This window comes from Pongo abelii, chromosome 1 (assembly GCF_028885655.2).
Source record: "Pongo abelii isolate AG06213 chromosome 1, NHGRI_mPonAbe1-v2.0_pri, whole genome shotgun sequence".
In the NCBI taxonomy this organism is placed as follows: domain Eukaryota; kingdom Metazoa; phylum Chordata; class Mammalia; order Primates; family Hominidae; genus Pongo; species Pongo abelii.
The window spans coordinates 225,835,809-225,855,403 of record NC_071985.2 but is presented as its reverse complement, the minus strand read 5'-3'; the positions used below and the strand labels follow the sequence as shown (position 1 = coordinate 225,855,403).

The 19,595-nt window shown below is 42.0% G+C and overlaps 1 protein-coding gene across 28 annotated transcripts in view; it reads right to left on the bottom strand.

Moving 5' to 3' along the window:
• Positions 1–19,595, bottom strand: part of RERE (arginine-glutamic acid dipeptide repeats) — a 466,431-nt gene that overhangs the window by 38,583 nt on the left and 408,253 nt on the right. The gene's annotated exons all lie outside the window — the stretch shown is intronic.

Genomic DNA, 19,595 nt, shown 5'->3' with positions numbered 1-19,595 from the left:
TAGATAAAAACAAGCTTAGCCAAAACTTTTTCCTCTCCGCTGGGTCTCACTCTTCATTCCTAGCTTTCTAAAAATTCAGCAAAGACAAAACATTTGCCCTTTCCTATCAACCATAAACACCTGCTTTGAACACAGCCAGTATCTACCCCCACCCCTCCATCTAGGAGCTTTAATTATGGCCCCGAAGTATGCATAACTCACACTAGCAGTAGAGTCGATCTATGAGGGACGTGGAAGCCCTCAAGAGCTATGGTCAGCATCTGTTACGCCAGCAGACCACAGCAAACATCTGCTGCAAGGTTGTGCTGAAAACATTTCTATCAAGCGGGCCATCCTGTCTGGAAGATTACCAGCCCTGGAGGGATGTTTGCGAGCAAAGTTTCAGCTCTTCGTGAAGCAGCCCTCTAACCAAAGCAAGCGACAGAGTGCTTCAGAGAACACGATGTGCATTCTCTGGGGGCATTTTCAAGGGTTTCTATTTCACAGAAAATGAAAGGATTCTAAACCATGTAGAGATGGTGGAAAATATATTTGGATACTACCCAATGAAGATGTGCACCAAAATACCATGATGAAGTTTATCCTGAAAGTAGGAGAAGGAGAATGTGGTGGGCTTACTCATGAGAAGGAATAGCAAGGTGCTCAGATAGGACTTCTGCAGGGATTCGTCCCCAAGTTCCCAAAGACTCAACCTACCAAGAAGGAGGCTACTTTGCCAGAAACTGTCCTACACTTTATAGTACTTGATCTTACCTTTCCAGATGTTTCTGTGAATTTTTTAGTCTAGTGCACCATCAGTTCACCAACTGCTCTAGGAAGATCCAAATACAATAGTTCTTATTTCCGCCTCCATCAAGGGTAATAAATGCCAAGTAAGATGCAGTATCCTATTTAGTGTGGCCTGTGTGACTGGGAGCCCAAAGCCAGGAACCATAGCATCCACATCATCTGGGCCTTTCTGATTAGACCATAGCGTGACAAAGAGCAGTGGCTTAGGGGACCCTCCTTTCTCTTGCTGACTCAATCTAAACTGCTCTGGGTGAGCACTCCCCCCTTCCATGTCCCATTTAATTCTACTCATAAAATGGGGTTGGTTTCCTAACAGCTCAAGGTGTTTTAAGAATAATATACAGTGTTCATAAAGCATACTGGGCATCTCCCAACCAATGGGAGGCAAGGTCCCCCAGCGCAGGCAAGGTCCATTTCTGGTTATTTCTGTTATCAATATTATTTGAAAAGCATAGGTAAGATAAAATAGCAACCCTCAACTCTGATGTATCCAGAACTGGGCAACTACATAATACAGAGACAATTTACATGAATGAAAGTTTAATGGCATCAAATCAACTATGGATTATTAGTATCCAGGTAAAAGTAAAAACTATATGGAGTTGACAATGTCGCTAAGAAAATATATTAAAATATAAAAATACCTTTTAAAACTTCCTTCATTTTTTGTTTATAATTTGAAGGGCAATTAGAAGCTTCAGATGATAGGAGCTCAAGGCCCATGATTTTGCCATGAAGCCTGGCCACCTCCAATCTCCACCTGGGGACTTAAAACACTGCAAAATCCTGTACACCATAACCCAAGAAAAATCCCTGATTTCTCCACTAAGGGCCCCTGAGACCAGAAAGACAAAATGAAGGATGGTGACCTATACTTTGGAAAAACCAAATTAGCTGCCATTCTGGACATTCTATAATCCCAACTTTCAATTTCTAATGCAGGTGGCTCTAACTGCACAGGTAGGACAGAGCTGAAATCCAATGTAAACAGACACAATTCATCTTGCACACAACACTATACAGAGCTTTCCCCATTATTAAGAAGCTTCACCAAAATCTTGATTGGAAGTATGCTAAACATACTGCCCACAATTCCAAATTAAATAATTTTGAGAAATATTTCTTGCTTTTCAGATTCTCAAAATATTTGAAGTTCGACAACTACATACAGGCAAGATCATTCTATCAACTACTCAATTAATTCTCACTACTATCCTGGGAAGCAGATAATATTATCACCATTTTATAGATGAGAAAACTAAAGCACAGAGAGATGAAATTATTTGTCCAAGGACAGCGGGAGTGGAAAAAGAATTCACAAACATTTCCGTTTTCCAGTAATTTAACTTAAGAAGGAAGGAGCTACTGCAGAGAACAAACTTATCAGTCATGGAATCCCACATCACTCAGTGCTGGAGAGGGGGAATGAGCAACAAAAAAGTGACAAATCATAAGGTCCCAACTCTCAGCCAGAGTCACCCAATTGCTTCAGAAGACTGTTACCCAAAGGAAATAAGAAAAAAATATGTTAACTTGCTCTATAAACCATAAAATCCACTACTGGTATATATATATTATATCTCCATGAAGCACTTACCACAGTTACACTTGGTTTTTGTTTGCATTTCTTAGCAGGTGATTAATACTTTAAGGGTAGAGAAACTGTATTACTCATTTTTATATCCTCAGCATCTATCTAAAAAGTCTTTCCCACAGAAACTCAAATGTCTGTTGAGTGACTGGTTGAGTGAGTAAATAAATGTAAATAAAATTAAAAAGAAAACATATTTTAAGGGCCAAACAGCCCAAAGACATTCAATGAGGGAAGTTTGTTACTAAACTTTCAGATAAGGTGTCTAGTGTTTCCTGTAATAAGATATTGTATATTCCCCTTCTCCTCCCCACAGAATAAATCAAGTACAAAGAAACTAAAAATAATAATACCAAAGAACGAGCAATTTCCAGGTCAGGCGCAGTGGCTCACGCTTGTAATCCGAGCACTTTGGGAGGCCGAGGCGGGTGGACCACAAGGTCAGGAGTTCAAGACTGGCCTCGCCAATATGGTGAAACCCCATCTCTACTAAAAATATAAAAAATTAGCCGGGCGTGGTGGTGCATGCCTGTAGTCCCAGCTACTCGGGAGGCTGAGGCAGGAGAATCACTTGAACCCGGGAGGCAGAGGTTGCAGTGAGCTGAGATCACGCCACTACACTCCAGCCTGAGCAGCAGAGTGAGACTCTGTCTCAAAAAAAAAAAAAAAAAAAAAAGAATGAGCAATTTCCTCTTTGGTCTTGTCTGCATAAAAAAGGAACCTCTCCTGCTCAGCTGTGCAGGCACCTGGAGACATTTGAAGCTGGAGGTAGGAAAAAAAAAAAAAAGTGAAGGTGAGCTTGACCTAGAAGGGCAACTGTGAACAAGGTGCTTTGAGGAAGCAATGTCAAACCTGTGTGGACCTTTTTGTAAACAGGTTAATTTTCCTAAATTCTTTTGTGGGAATGTAAGACATCTGTGTTTCTAAAACGGGAGAGGAGAGGAAACCAAAACCAAAACCAAAACCAAAACCACCGCCACGCACTGAAGGCCTGCAGTGGGGGCACAGGAGGAAGTATGAGAGGCTCCATGCCTGAGTTGTGATGTTTGCAGAGAATTAGCCAGTGAGAGTGCCTAAGGAACACAGGAGCACAAATCTGAGAAGGAACACTCGAACGAGGACCAATTCTATTATTATTATTCTGCTCTGTAAGGCACAGGGGACACCACCCCTCTCTCTGTGCTTAAAGGACAGCCATTCCATTAACTACCCACCTTGAATGGATTCCAGAGAAAGACCTTGTTCCCCAAGGAATATTAGCAAAAGCCTTCAAGCCAGGGCTAAGAGCCTTAGTGACAAGTGAGAAGGCACAGAACAACTGAGCAGAGATCATCTCTTGAAAACCTATGCTGATTATCCTGTTCCTACCACCAGGAAAGGGGGAGGGGGAAGGGCTGCTGTGCTATGACTTGGGGTCCGTTCTGTGGTCAAATCTGAATCCCAGCTTCTAGAGCTGAATTCAATGTGGAGTTTGTTGTCCATGCTGCCAAAATTCAAAGGTTGATCAAGTTGAAGAATGTGACATGGACATAATGTGAAGTACATGAAAACTCACATACAAAGTACCTGCCTTCCTGGAACCAGTCCCCAGTTATCACAGAGCCAAGAGGAAACCAGTCCCCTATTATCAAATCCTCTTACTCTTAATTAGAGTGATGGAATTTGGGAGGAATGCAGCAGACTTCTAAAGACTGCCCAGCTACAAGCAGGATTTTCATCTCCTTTTCAGCTGTGGATAACAACGAAAGCAGTCAGCCGTCTAATAAATCAAGTTTAATTTTAACAGCATAAAGTATTGCCCACTACTCCTTTTTGTAATTATACTTCCAAAGGTAAAACCCAACTCGAATTAACTTAAAAAAATTGTTATTGAGGTAAAATTCACATAACATAAAATTAATCATTTTAAAGTTTACAATTCAGAGGCAGTTAATACATTTACAATGTGTACAGCCCTCACATCTAATTCCAAAACACTTTCATCATCCCCCAAAGGAGACCCCTCCCCCTCATTAAGCAGTCAAAATGAACTTTTTCTCCAATGGCATTCTTTGTGATATATCATGCTTTCTCCACAGTATCAATTTATTCACTTTCAACAGCATCGTTGCATTTTAAAGGTAAGGGAAAACCCAAAGGACCACGAGAACTAACACTCACAAATGTGCCTTCCAGTCTACCACGTGACTGTATACACATCTGGTGAGACAGTTATCTCAGGCAAAATGTACTGTGTGTCTTCCCTGGGAGGAGAAACAGGAGCTGATTCTAATGGAATGTTTACTATGTGACAGATTCTGAGTCAGAAACAGCACAGCAGCTAAGACTGGGTGCTCTGCAGCCACACTGCCCAAGTTCCAGTTCCAATTCAGTGTGAACTCTGTGTTCTTTGGGCAAGTCATCATAATCTCTCTGCCTCCTTTCTCTTCACATGTATTGTGATGGCAACACCACCACTTGCCTCATGGAGATGCTATGAAGGTTAAGTAAGTTCAAGTGCTTAGAACAGTGTCTAGTGCATAATAACAGCTCGGTCACCGCTGCCTTATTTGACTTTCACTACGACCCTGAGGGAGGTTCTATTTGTGCCCTCATTTCATTACTGAGGAACCTAAATTTTACAGCATCTAAGAGACTTACCCAAACCCCCAGAGAATAAGTGGGATAGCTGGGATTTGAACTCAATTCTGAGTTCTGCTGGCTTAGCAACCATTCTGTAAAATGTACCAAGGAACAAAACCTTTCTGATCACATTTACCAAACTCATATTGAGCAAAATCACACTCGCACAAGGGGGAAAAAAAAAAACCACACATGAAACTGTCACCAAAATGGCACTAACCCAACTGTGCTACAGTTTTATTTCCTGCTGGCTTCTCAGTTCTCTAAGCCTTGAGGATCCACGTGCCTTAGACCATTATTACCTCCTCCGCGATATGCAGTAATCCCGACTCTTCTGATCTTTCGTGTTCTTACTGGGTACCATCCCCCAAGACCTTCTGCTATTTGTACTTTCTGATTTCAGGCTCTTTATTCTCTGATACACACTGTTGCCAGAATAATCTTCAAAAAGATTGACTGCAACTTTCAACTTTAATTCAATAATACAAATATTTCTTAAGCATCTAGGTGCAAGGCACCATGATGGAGATAATATGAGTAAGACAGTCCTTGCCTTCAGGAGCTCAATCCAAAAAGGGAGGTGTAAGATATAACTTCATAAGACAAAGAGCCAGAGAAAGGCCCTAAGAGAGGCATGCTGTTCTACAGGGGGTATTCAAAGGAAAGAGTTATATCCTCCTCAGATTAGAGAAAGATTAATGAAGGAAATTAAGTTTAAAAATATAGAGCATTCCCACATGGAGTAACAGAAGGGCAGGCATTCTGGGCAGAACACTGCAGGAAGAAACGGTAGACAGGAAGCCTGAGTGTTTGGCAAGGGCCAGAGGTGCAGAAAGAAAAGCAGCAGGGAAGGGGCTTAGAGAAGCTGATTTGGACCACAGTATAAAAGGTCTTGACTCTCAGGCAAGGGGGTTAGTACTGAGTGTGGCTGATGAATCTCCATAGCTTTGCTCTCCTGTGTGCTTTGCTCAGGGTTGCTTCTCACCGTCTCCCCATCACTCAAGGCCTAGTTCAAGTCTCAGCTTCTTCCTGAAGTGTGTCTTGACCACCCCAGTGTAAAATAAGATCCTCTTCTATTAACAACGACCATCTCTACAATTTATTTGGCGATTAATCACGTAGTGCTTCTAACATCTGTTATCAGTCTTAAATGATTTTTCCTTTTTCTTATTATTTATGATGCATATTTATGTTTTGACTCCCCAGTGAAGTATTCACTGAACTCTAGTGTGGCAGAGGAGTCTTCCCCAAATCTGGAAGATCACCAGAAAATACTCAGCCTAAAAACAGATTTTGTCAGGTGACTCTGATGACCAGCTGGGTATGCAATCCACTACACCCATGGAATCAGGCACAGGGCCTTGCTATACAATGGAAAATTTGCTATTTTTACAGATATCTGTGATTTTCACTTCATATCTCAACAAGAAACAGGTGCATCAATGTGCACGGCCACTAGGAGTACATGAGAGTACCTGCTTTTCAACAACCTCACTTCTACTTAGAACTGATAAACTTTTTTGTAAATATAACGGGTGTGAAATAATACGTGCATTTTAATTTGCATTTCCCTGTTAGTGAGGCTGCAAAACTTTGCAGACTTTTCAGATTTTCTCAGCTAAAACTACCTGTTCTCATCTTTCACCCATTTTTCTATTGAACTGCTTGTGTCTATTATAGATTTATACAAGTTCTTCATGCATTCTAGATACTAATCCGGTTATGTTATAAATATCTTCTCTCAGTCTGCCACTTTTTTCTCACTTTATGGTTTCCTATAAAACACAGACTTTTTAAGTCTTAATATAGATAAATATATTATCATTTACTTTCTGAGTTGTACTTTTTGTACTATTTCTTATAAACCCTTCCCTACTCAGGGAACATTAAAATGTTCTATTTTCTTACAGTTTTAAAGGCTTGTTTTTCCTGGCTTTAACTTATCTGAAAGTTATAATCTTATTTTATTTTGTTCCCATATGCCAGCTAAGCCCATTGGTCCCAAACCATTTACTGAATAATTGGTTACTTCCCCACGGATATCACATAGTTCTGCCTCCATTACACTGACGTCTCTATTTTGCATCAATACCACCAGGTCTTAATTACTCTAACTTTACAAGTCTTATCTCATTTGTATAAAGCCTATCTTTCTTGTTTCTTACTCAATTTTCTTGCTATTCTTGGACCTTTATTCTACCACACAAATCAGTCTGCTGGTTCCACAAAAAAACCCTGTTAAAATTTTGATTGAAATGATATAGCAATGAGAGTAAGGGTATCTTTATAATGTAGAGTACTTTTTCCATTAACATTGGCACATCATCTCTCCATTTATCTATGTCTTTTTTTTTTAGGTCTTTTAATATTTTGTCTTTTTTTAAAAAAAAATAAAGAATTTGCATATCATTTGTTGTACTTATTGCTAGGAATCTTATAGTTTCTGTAGCCACTGTGAACGGCATTTTTTTTTTTTAAGAGACAGAGTCTCTCACTATGTCATTCAGGCGGGACTCCAACTCCTGGGCCTAAGTGATCTTCCTGCCTCAGTCTCCTGAGTAGCTGCAACTACAAGGTCATCCCACTGCATCTGGCTCAGTATTTTTAATATATTACATTTTCTACTTTGTTGATGGTGGTCCATAGGAATACTACCTATTTTTAAAAAATCTTTAAACTGTAAAATTTTTCTATATTTTCATTTGTTCCACTAATTAAGTCTCTACATTTTTAATATAAACGTTATCACCTACAAATCAGTTTTGTCTCTTCCTTTCCATTCCTGTGTCATACATATATTTGTGTGTGTGTGTGTGTGTGTGTGTGTGTGTACATATATATTATAGTTCGACAAGGTCATGCTCTGTTACCCAGACTGGAGTGCGGAGGTATGATCATAGCTCACTGTAACTTGAACGCCTGGGCTCAAGCAATCCTCCCACCTTAGCCTCCCAAGTAGTGGGACTAAAGGCGCACGCCACCATGGCCGGCTAATATTTTTATTTTTTGTAGAAATGGGGTCTTTCTGTGTTACCCACGTTGGTCTTGAAATTTTGGCCTCAAGTGATCCTCCCTCTTTGGCCTCCCAAAGCACTGAGATTATAGGAGTGAGTCACCTCACCTGGCCATATATTTATATACTCTTATATAAACACACATATATAGGGTCTTTGTCCAATTGTGTCATATAGAAATCTGAGTGAAGAGTCTAATAATATTAGTGATGACAGTAGGCAACCTTATTTTGCTATTTTCAGTGAAGGACTGAGAATTTCACCATTAAATATGATGCATAGGGGCTACATGAGTAGCTCACGCCTGAAGTCCCAGAACTTTGGGAGGCTGAGGCAAGAGGATCACTTGAGTCCAGGAGTTAGAGACCACCCTGGGTAACATGGTGAAACACCATCTCAAAAAAAAAAAAAAAAAACCCCCAAAAATTACCCAGGCATGATGGCGTGCACCTGTAGTCCCAACTACTCAGAAGACTGAAGCGGGAGCATCACTGGAGCCCAGGAGGTCAAGGCTGCAGTGAGCCATGATTGCACTCCTGCCTGGGTGACACAGTGAGACTCTGTCTCAAAAAAAAAAAAAAAAAAATTATGTATATGTGTGTGTGTATATATATACACACACACATACATATACATATGTATACACACACACGCACACACACATATATATAAATACATATGACACTTAATAGTTTTTGGAAGTTATTCTTTTTCGCATTAAGCACATGTCCTGTCATTCCTAGTCTTCTATAAGTCATCATTACAAAGAACACTGCATTTCACCCACTGAATTTTATGTAACTATGGAAACAAATGCACTTGTTTCTCAGTGAATTATATTACATGGCAAATTGCATTTTCAAAGACGGCCAAGTCAGTAGTTCTCACCTCACATAATCTTTAATGTGACCTTGTAGCTCCCCATCAACAGATGGGGACTTCCAGAGCCCAAGGTGGGAGAATCGCTTGAACCCGGGAGGTGGAGTTTGCAGTGAGCCGAGATCCTGCCACTGCACGCCAGCCTGGGCGACAGAGTGAGACCCTGTCACTAAATAAATAAATAAATAAATAAATAAATAAATAAATATCGGGTCTATAACTGGGTGCAGTGGCTCATGCCTATAATCCCAGCACTTTGGGAGGTTGAGACAAGAGGATAACTTGAACCCAGAAATTCTAGGCCAGCCTGGGCAACAGAGAGAGCCCTCATTTCTACAAAAAATAAAAATATTAGCCAGGCATGGCATCATGCGCCTGTAGTCCCGGCTACTCGGGAGGCTGAGGTGGGAGGACTGCTTGAGCCTGGGAAGTCAAGGCTGCGGTGAGCCGTGATGTACCACTGCACTCCAGCCTCAACGACATCTAAACCCTCTTCCAAAAAAAAAAAAAAAAGCCTACTTTCCCTTCCCTTGAATGTGAATTGGACTTAGTGACTGCTTTGTAAACAATACAAAACAGTATAAGTGATGCTGTGTGAATTTATTTTATTTTATTTATTTATTTATTTATTTTTTTGAGACAGAGTCTTGCTCTGTTGCCAGGGTGGAGTGCAGTGGTGTGATCTCGGCTCACTGCAATCTCCACCTCAACCTCCAGGTTCAAGTGATTCTTCTGCCTCAGCCTCCGAGTAGCTGGGGCTACAGGCGTGCGCCACCACACAGCAAATTTTTGTACTTTAAGTAGAGACGAGGTTTCACCATGTTGGCCAGGATGGTCGCAATCTCTTGACCTCGTGATCCACCTGCCTCGACCTCCCAAAGTGCTGGGATTACAGGAGTGAGCCACTGTGCGTGGCCAACGCTGTGTAACTTCTAAGGCTAGGTCAGAAATGGCCACAGAACACAGCCAACCATCATGCTGTGGGAAGCCCAAGCCAAATGCAGTGGCCAAGTACAGGTATGCCAGGTTTCCATCCCAGTCGAGCCCAGCCTCAGAGTCACCATCACAGCCAGGTGGCAGAAATGTGAGTAAGATCACAGCTGTTTATGTCACACACAGCCATTTGTGTCTTCCCAGCTGAGGCCCCAAAAATCATGGCACAAAGATAAGACACCCTTACTGCCCCATGCAAAATTCCTGAACCATGGAATCCATAAACAGAACAAAAAGGTTGGATGGGTTTGAGATGGTATGTCATGCAACGGTGGACAGCTGGAACACAAGACTAGAGTCTCTCATGGTAACTATCTTTGCATTCCTGGGATAAATCCTACTTGGTCACCATGTAGTACTTTTTATACATTGCTGGGTTCAGTTTGGTAATATTCCACTTAAGACGTTTATGTTTCGCTTGGTGAAGGGAGAGATTGGCCTACAAAAAATGTTTCCTTCTTAGATAGTATTTATATGGTTTTGAGATCAAGGTTAAACTTAGCCTTTTAAAAAAAAAGCTGTGAAGCTTGCCTTCTTTTCTTAGTCTCTGAGAAATAGCTTAAAGATTTGTTAATTAAATATCAGGTATAGTCACCTGTAAAACTGCCTGGGGGGTCTGGTGCTGGGAAAGGGGTACTTAAACCAATGATCCAGTTTCTTTCTTTTTTTTTTTTTGAGACGGAGTCTCGCTCTGTTTCCCAGGCTGGAGTGCAGTGGCGCGATCTCAGCTCACTGCAACCTCTGCCTCCCCGGTTCAAGTGATTCTTCTGCCTCAGCCTCCCTAGTAGCTGGGACTACGGGCACGTGCCACCACACCCAACTAATTTTTGTATTTTTAGTAGAGACAGGGTTTCACCATGTTGGCCTGGCTGGTCTCAAATTCCTGACCCCGTGATCTGCCCACCTCGGCCTCCCAAAGTGCTGGGATTTACAGGCGTGAGCCACCGCGCCCGGCCAATGATCCAGTTTCTTTAATAATTATTAGCATATTTGGAGTCTCTATTCTTGAGTCAATTTTGAGAATTTTGTTGTCTCTTTTGCAATTTCCTATCATAAAACTTTTCACAGTAGCCCTTACATGTGTGGGTTTGTGTATTTAAAATTCTCTCCTGCACTGGCTCTTTGTTTCTAATACTGTTTACTTGTCCTTCTCTCTTTTTCACAAGATCAGCCTTGCTGTATTATATTCATATTTTCTTTTTTTTTTTTCCTGCTTCCCGGGTTCAAGTGATTCTCCTGCCTCAGCCTCCTGAATAGCTGGGATTATAGGCGCCCACCACCACGCCCAGCTAATTTTTGTATTTTTAGTAGAGATAGGGTTTCACCATGTTGGCCACGCTAGTCTCGAACTCCTGACCTCAAGTGATCCTCCCACCTTGGCCTCCCAAAGTGCTGGGATTACAAGCGTTAGCCACAGTGCCCAGCCTATACTGGTATTTTCATATAATCAGCTTTTGATTTAATGTGGATCATCTCATTTTTTCCTCCCATTTCATTAATATCTGCTATTACCTTTACTGTTTCCTCGTTCAAAATTGCTTTCTTTTGTGGTTATTCTTTTTCTATTTTTCTTAATAAAATCTTAGTTTCCTTTTCTTTTCTTTTTTTTTTTTTTTTTTTGAGACAGAGTCTCACTCTGTCGCCAGGCTGGAGTACAGTGATGCCATCTTGGCTCACTGCAACTTCCGTCTCGTGGGTTTAAGTGATTCTCCTGCCTTAGCCACCCGAGTAGCTGGGATTACAGGCACGCATCACCACGCCCAGCTAATTTTTATATTTTTAGTAGAGAGGGGGTTTCACCATGTTGGCCAGGATGGTCTCGATCTCTTGACTTCATGATCTTCCCTCCTCGGCCTCCCAATGTGCTGGGATTATAGGCCTGAGCTGCTGCGCCCAGCTTTTTTTTAAAAAGAAATAGAGGCCAGGTGCGGTGGCTCATGCTTGTAATCCCAGCACTTTCGGAGGCTGAGGCGGGTGGATCACGATGTCAGGAGATTGAGACCACGGTGAAATCCCGTCTCTACTAAAAATAAAAAAAATTAGCGAGGTGTGGTGGCGGGCGCCTGTAGTCTCAGCTACTTGGAGAGGCTAAGGCAGGAGAATGGCATGAACCCGGGAGGCGGAGCTTGCAGTGAGCCGAGATCATCACGCCACTGCACTCTAGCCTGGGCGACAGAGCGAGACTCTGTCTCCAAAAAAAAAGAGACGGAGTCTCACTATGTTCAGACTGGTCTCAAACTCCTGGCCTCAAATGATCCTCTTGCCTCAGCCTCCCAAAGTGCTGAGATAACAGGTTCGTGAGCCTGGCCAAAATCTTAGCTTTTACATTTCAAATCATCCTACGTTTTTAAAAGCAGAGTGTCCCACAGATTCTAATCTGAGATTACTCTCCCTCAGTAATTGTTGACTAAACTACTTCTTGATTAACAGTGAGAGAGAGAAGAAGAGTCCTTGGACAATCAAAAACCACAGTAAAATCACACCAGGGCCGACAATCCATACGGCTACTTACAAGGGTGGGCTAGATGGCAGCAGACTGGTGCCAACCGTGTCAGGGCCAGGCGGAAGGCTGCTCTGGGTGAAGTGATATGGAGGACCCAGAGCACAGTCCTGAAAGCTTGGGTCCTCACCCCACCCTCCTTGAGGATGGCAATCAGCCCTAGACAGTCACCAAAATATTGCCAAAGCTGGTGAGATGAAGCCCCTGGTCCCTGTGCTACTTCTCTGCCTCTGGATAAACCAACTGACTATTATGTCGGTTTTCTGGGTTTGCTTTTTGGGGAGTGGAGGTGGGTAGGGGAGTGGCAGAGGTGTTGTTTGAAGTACCATAAAGTTTTTGAAGAAAAAGGAGACTGCAGGCTAAGTTAAAACACTGAAAGAATAGTAACTGATGGTCAAGAGTAAGAGGGGAGCGTGGCTCTGCCGGTAGCGGTATGCTCAATATAATCTCTCAGGAGGATGCAAGGCACTGGCTACCAAAGGCCTTAAAAATGCACACACTACTTGAAATAAATATTTCTAGGAATGAATCCTAAGGAAATAACTGCCCCCAAGTAAGACAAAGTCACTCATTAAGAAATTTTTTTTGCAGCAGTAACCACCCCCCGAAAAATACCCCAGAAACTGAAAATAAATGTTCAAAACTAGAAGTTGGTTAATAACATTATATCTTTTAAAAATGCAACCATCAAAAATGACTCCATAGATACACGTGTTAAGCAAAAGATCAATACAGGTAAGTTTTAAATAGTCATAAAATAAAAATAAAATTAAAAATTAGGTTATAGAACTGAATGAGGCCATTTCTGTTTAAAATATTTATTGATATATGCCTAGAAACAGTCTGAAGAATATGGGCCAACATGTTAATTAGTGGCCATCTCTTAGTGATGGAATTACTGATTTTTATTTTTCTTTTTCGAGATGGAGTCTTACTCTGTTGCCAGGCTGGAGTGCAGTGGCACGATCTTGGCTCACTGCAACCTCCAACTCCCTGGTTCAAGCGATTCTCCTGCCTCATTTTCCTGAGTAGCTGGGATTACAGGCACGCGCCACCACGCCCAGCTAATTTTTGTATTTTTAGTAGAGAGAGAGTTTCACCATGTTGGCCAGGATGGTCTCGATCTCCTGACCTTATGATCTACCCGCCTCAGCTTCCCAAAGTGCTGGGATTACAGGTGTGAGCCACCGCAGCTGGCCTGATTTTAATTTTCTACTGTATATTTTTCTGTGTTTTCAAGGGGGAAAAAAATTACTAAAAACACACCCCTTCCCTTTCCCTCTAACTACTACAAAGCCAAACTTAAATGTACTGTGATTTTTAACTGCAGCAGTAGGATTCTAAGTGAGTCAATCCACCAGATTAGTATTTTTTAAATTGAGACAGGGTCTCACTCTGTTTCCCAGGCTGGAGTGCAGTGGTGTGATCCCGGATCACTACGGCCTCGACCTCCTGGGTTCAAATGACTACAGGTGTGTGGCACTACACCTGGCTAATTTTTTTATTTTTATTTTTTTGTAGAGACAGGGTCTCACGATGTTGCCCAGACTGGTCTTGAACTCCTAGGCTCAACCAATCCTCCCTCCTTGGCCTCCAGAAGTTCTAAGATTATAGGCGTGATGCTGTCCCCAGTCAGATTAATATTTTAAAGAGAAGAAAGCAGTAATGCAACTTTTTTACTTTTTAAGGTACATTTTTAGGAATAAAGGGGCAACAGGTCTGCAACTTACTCTCAAATGGTTCATGTGGGGGAAAAACCACACACACACACACACACACACACACACACACAAAAGGAGGGTTAAATAATGTGATAAGATGTTAATATTTGGAAAATCTGGGTAAAGAACATATGGGAATGCTTTATACTCTTCTTGCAAATTCTTTAAGTTTGAAATTATTTTAAACCAAATGTTTTTTTAAAAAAATTATGCATAGAATAACCCAAACTTTTTGAAAGTCAAGTGTTACACACAAAATAAATTTGTGTGTATCTGTATGTGTTTTTGTGAGAGGGAGAATAGTTCAGAATAATCAGAACAGGTTGAGAATTTAGAATTCTATTCCATTTAGTCCAGTGAGAATCTTAAAGAAACCTAAGAAGTACTACGTACATATATAATTTTAGACCACATTTTCAGCCCAGGCAAGAGTCAGAGTTCATACAACTTTGTGGAGGAGTGAAAAGAACCCTGCCACAAATGTGCTACAGAGCCTGCATCATCTCCACAACAAAACATCCAACACCTGAGGTTCAAAAATCTACTTCATCAAAGATCAAGAATAACTCTGGTTAGAACTGTTCAATCAGTGGAAAGTTAATGAACACGGAGGATGAAGTCCAGAAAGTGCTGTCTGCGGTGTTTGGGGCAGGCATTTGCATTAGGAAACCCTCTGTGGTATAGGCTCTCTCAGTGGCCAACTATTTGGTGATCTGCACATTTTTAGCATAGACCCTTGAAATGATACAGCTGTGCTGGTCATTACAGAATTCTCTTTTTGTGTGACAGAATTGTGACAGGCTCCCAGGACCTAAACCCAGAAGGAAGCAGGACCGTATTGCTGCCTAGAGAAGGGGATGGAGCAGATTCCAGGACACCGATCAAACAGAAGCTTCCATCACAGTGCTTTTTGCTACCTTATGAGACAGTTCGCATCTCAACAGCTCTAGGATACAAAGGAAGCACATATATTTATACTTTATAAGTTGGCCAAGGAATCCTACTGTGAATAAAGAATTTCTAAGATAATAAAATCCCACTTTTTTTTTTCTATAAAAAGCAAACCTTGTCCCAAATGCAAGCACTTACCACAGAGGTTCTGTGGGGGAAGCCTACCTCTCAAGGCCCTAGTTCTTGGCTCATCCCCACTCCATGACCTGGACAAGACCTGTGAGGGTGCCCTTTCTAGTATCACTGTGCCTCAGTTTCTCCACCTGTGTATGTGGAACGATACTGGCAGCCCTCATAGACTTACGGGGCTGACTGCTGAGCTGATGTCTATAAAATGCTCTTAATTGCAAGGGCAAAAGAGCTATAAATACAAGGTCAAAGCAGCATTTAAAAACCTTGTTAAAGCTGCAACCACTTCTTTCTTTTGAAACAGAGAACCACGGGGAGGATCAAAGGCGTGTTGCTGTTAACTGCGGCTCTCAAGGCCTTGCCCTCTCCACCTGGCAGAAACCCTAAAGAGAAGTCTACCATGATTTTTACCTTGACTAACAAAATCTTAAGACAAGTTGTACAATGGTTTCCTGGAACATTCTGAGTAAAGAAATGGGAAACCAACACAGCTTACCTAGCTTGTTACCTTCTATGAATGCTGGCATTAAAAGTAAAAGGCAGCCTTGGGAGGAAGAAATGCAAACATGGAGGGAAAACATAGCTTCCCCTTGTCTCTCTCTGCCACAAAAGCCTGGCCAAAGTGACTCTACTAGGTTGAAGCAGCCTGCATAATAAAACGCTTAACCTTGGCTAAGTTAACCTCCTCAGCCATTAAAAAAAAAGCGGGGTGGAGGGAGGGCTAGCAAAATCAAGCTTACGGGAAATAAACCTAATCAAAGCCGAGTAGTAACAAAGGGCACCAGAAACATTTCTACTGTATCACATCCCACAGGCTGGCCAAGAGCCCGGAATTTTCATTACAACTTTCAAAGAGAGCGAGAGGAGGAGGAAAAAAGATTTCACAAAAGCATTATCAAGGCCCCAACCCAGGATGCCCTGCTGTACAACCAAAATTTGTAAGAGGTCAGCCTTTCAGGGAGTCAAAAACCCAGCATGTGGAAACTGGCAGGCCTTTTATACAGCGGGAGGGGTTCTTAAAACGACTACTGTTTCGCACTGAAGTCTCTGAGCTTCACAGATCATTAAAGGTTTCTGAACCGCAGAGAAAGGAGGGCAGAGTTAAGGAAATAAATCAAAAGTTCCTCTGGGACGCACAAATGCCTACTTGGAACAGGCTTTCAGCACGAATATCCTCCACATTAAACAACAGGGAGGACTTTTCAAAATAAAAGCAGAAAAGAGATTCATTTTGTTATAAGCAATGCACTTTTTCCTTTTGGTGTAAAGGTTATGTGTGCTATAAAAAATGACTCCTGCCATGAGGGCTGCAGGGAGGTGGAGGCTGGGCTTGGGGCAGGGGGTGGTGGTGGTCAAAGAAAACAAGTAGAAGTGAACACAACGCCTGAGAATGCTGTGTTTGGGGGTCCCCCAAACACGTCTAAATGTCCCGCAATGATTTGGGGGTAGGATGTGAGGTAGGAGAATGGTATCAGAAAGGAATTTCTTCTACATTTATTCCTTGCCATCCTTGCCCAAGAACTGAAATCATTTCCCCACAGCCAGAAAGAATGGTCTTCTTTGTGTGTGTGCAACACACACAGTTGCAGATCTGGGGAAAAGAGACTGTGCCGTTTTGAAGGCAGAGCCTCACACTTCTTAAGGAAATATCAGTTGTCTCAAAACCAGCAGAGGGAGTACAGTGTTTGAGGAATGGCCAACCCGATTCCTGAGGATTCATGTTCAGCCCCGACAATGGTTGTAAAGCTGAGCTATCTACCATACCTTCTGCCCTTGCTCTCCTGTTACCCAGCAATAGTAAACAGAATGAAAAGCTATACTACCTACTCAGATGGAATTAGCTTGTTCTAACAACCGCATGAGGCAGCAGAGAGAAAAGGAGAACTGTCCACACTTCTGTCGGGATACAGTTCCTGTGAGCAGCACTGTTTTGGGGAGAGGAATAGAAGCAGGGGGAAGGCTCAATGAAAAGCAGAAAGTCCAATTTGGACTGACAGCAAATCCCAAAGCAATGATTTTACCTTAAAATCCAGGGCTCCTAGGCCAGTCTGTGAACAGCTCATTTCCAGAATTTTTGTTTATGAGGGGGCAAAAGGGAGAACTCTGTCATTCGAGCTTTTCTTTCAACAGCTGATTTGAAACAAAAGCAGCACACTCATGAAGGCATATGTCTGCTAAATGGTTGCTATCTTAATCTTTAGCCACAGTTTATCAAAACATGTAGGAATGGATTGAGAAATTAACAGGTGTTAAGATTATCAGCATGGACAAGTTCCTGGGGAGGGCCTGGGGACATGATCAAAGCTAATGGTCCCTCTCCCAGGAGCAAAGAGCCTACTATTTCATGCATGATGCTGCTGTGCTTTGGCACTGGAAATCTTTGCTCAGGTCCATTCTAAGTGTCGAAATGGTGTAATTAATGGTTAGCCTGGGTATGCACTATTCAATCAGGCAATTTTTTTTTTTTTTTTTACTAAATCCGAACATTAATGCTTTCTCATTGTGGGAAATGAGAGCTGGGATAAAGACATGTTCAACTCAACAGAACAAACACAACCTATATGTGACTTTATGTTAGTCTAGGAACTGTGCACTGATGCACACCCAGGAGGCACTAAGTTAACACACATGCATGCATACCTGCCTGCCTGCTGGGTGAAGGAGGGCTGGGCAGGGGAGGGGGCCGCCCTGGCTGGGGGACATGGCTGCTGGGGCCATTGTTGCCACTTTCTCCTCTTTGTAGACATCAATTTTTACAAAGGGCCGAAAGATAAAGGTCCACAAGACCTCACCCAGAATGGCTGTTGCAGGAAGCAGAGGCCTGAGCAGCCTGTAGCCAGAAGCACAGGCAGGGGGTGTGCCAACTACACAGGCCCACATGAAGAGCCTCCATGAAGAAGATGTTATGGCAATAATTCTCTAAGTCTCCAAGGGACGAGATCAGAACAATGTATGGAAGGTGAAGTGATGCAGATTTCAGCTTAATAAAAGGAAGGCGGCCCGAAAAATGGAACTGTTCAAAACCACAATGGCTTCATTTAATGGGTTCGATATCCCCACTCTGCAGGAATGCTGTAGAAGGTTCAGGTAGTGAGAAATATCTCAAAAGACAAGAAAGCTACTTCAAGGACTTCCTTTGGCAAGGCCTTTCAAACAAGTTTTAACACTGAAAACACCCATCCTTCAAAGAGCTTGAAGCCCCAAGTGTACATCTTCCAGGATGCACAAGACTCCCCAAGCCTTCATCCTCCCATTACTACTTAATATCCACACTACATTGTTCGGCACTTGGTTTCCCTCCAATATGCACTGTGGCAGCCAGTCAGACATCCCCAGGGAGCACAACCGCAGCTCACTATTTTTCTCCCCATGCTCAATAAGTTCAGTAAGCGCTTGATGATTGACTAGCATTAGGAATAAACTAGGAGCATCTTACATTCACACCATCTAGTTAAACATCCCAAATAACAGATTTCCAGAAAAATGTTGCAACAAATATAAGTATTTACAGACATGCCTGGGAAGGTATGTAGCATTTGGAGAAATAATAACTAGAACAGAGTACTGTACAAAAGAAAATAGTACACTTTTGTATGAGTCTAAGATATACTGGACAAATGGGTATTCCTATTCGTAAACACGGACATCTTAATAAAAATACAAAATTACTACACAAAGAAGCATTACATCCTTCAACTCATCTGGTGGCCATAAAATGGAAAGAGGCACGTGGACTTTTCTCCTGAGTCACCTGATAGATTTATGTGATCAAAAGAAATAAGGGCTTCAAGTCTTTTTTTTTTTTTTTTTAAGAGATGGGGTCTTGCTAGCTTGCCCAGGCTGGACTCAAGATATCCTCCTGCCTCAGCCTCCCAGGTAGTTGGAACTATAGTAGGAGCATCTACCGTGCCCTGCTAGAACTTCAAGTTTTGATGGGAAAATTCACCCCAGAGGACAGAACAAATGCCAGTATTCTGGTTAATAGCCCCAGATGAGCCAGCTTCCCAGCTTGCCACCAGTAAGGTGGCAGACACATAAGGGAAGCCATCTTGGACCTTTCAGGTCAACCCATCTACCAGGTGATACTACAGAGTGAGCTTTGGACACATGACATGGAAACAAATGGCCAGCTGAGTCCTACCTAAATTCCTGATCTACAAAATTATTAAAACTATAATATTTATAGTTTTAAGCCAGTAAATTAAATATACTAAAAGATTTTAGTTTTTAGAAATTTATTTAAAAGTTTTAGGGTTTTTCTTTTTAGGCTCACATTATCCAAAACGTGTAGTTTGCCCCCAGTTCACTGGCTCTGTGCTTTACTTTGCGAAACTAGCCATGTATACAGATTCACTGGGCCTATTTCCTTTAGAACTTAATTATTCTTCCTATTGTTCCACAAATTA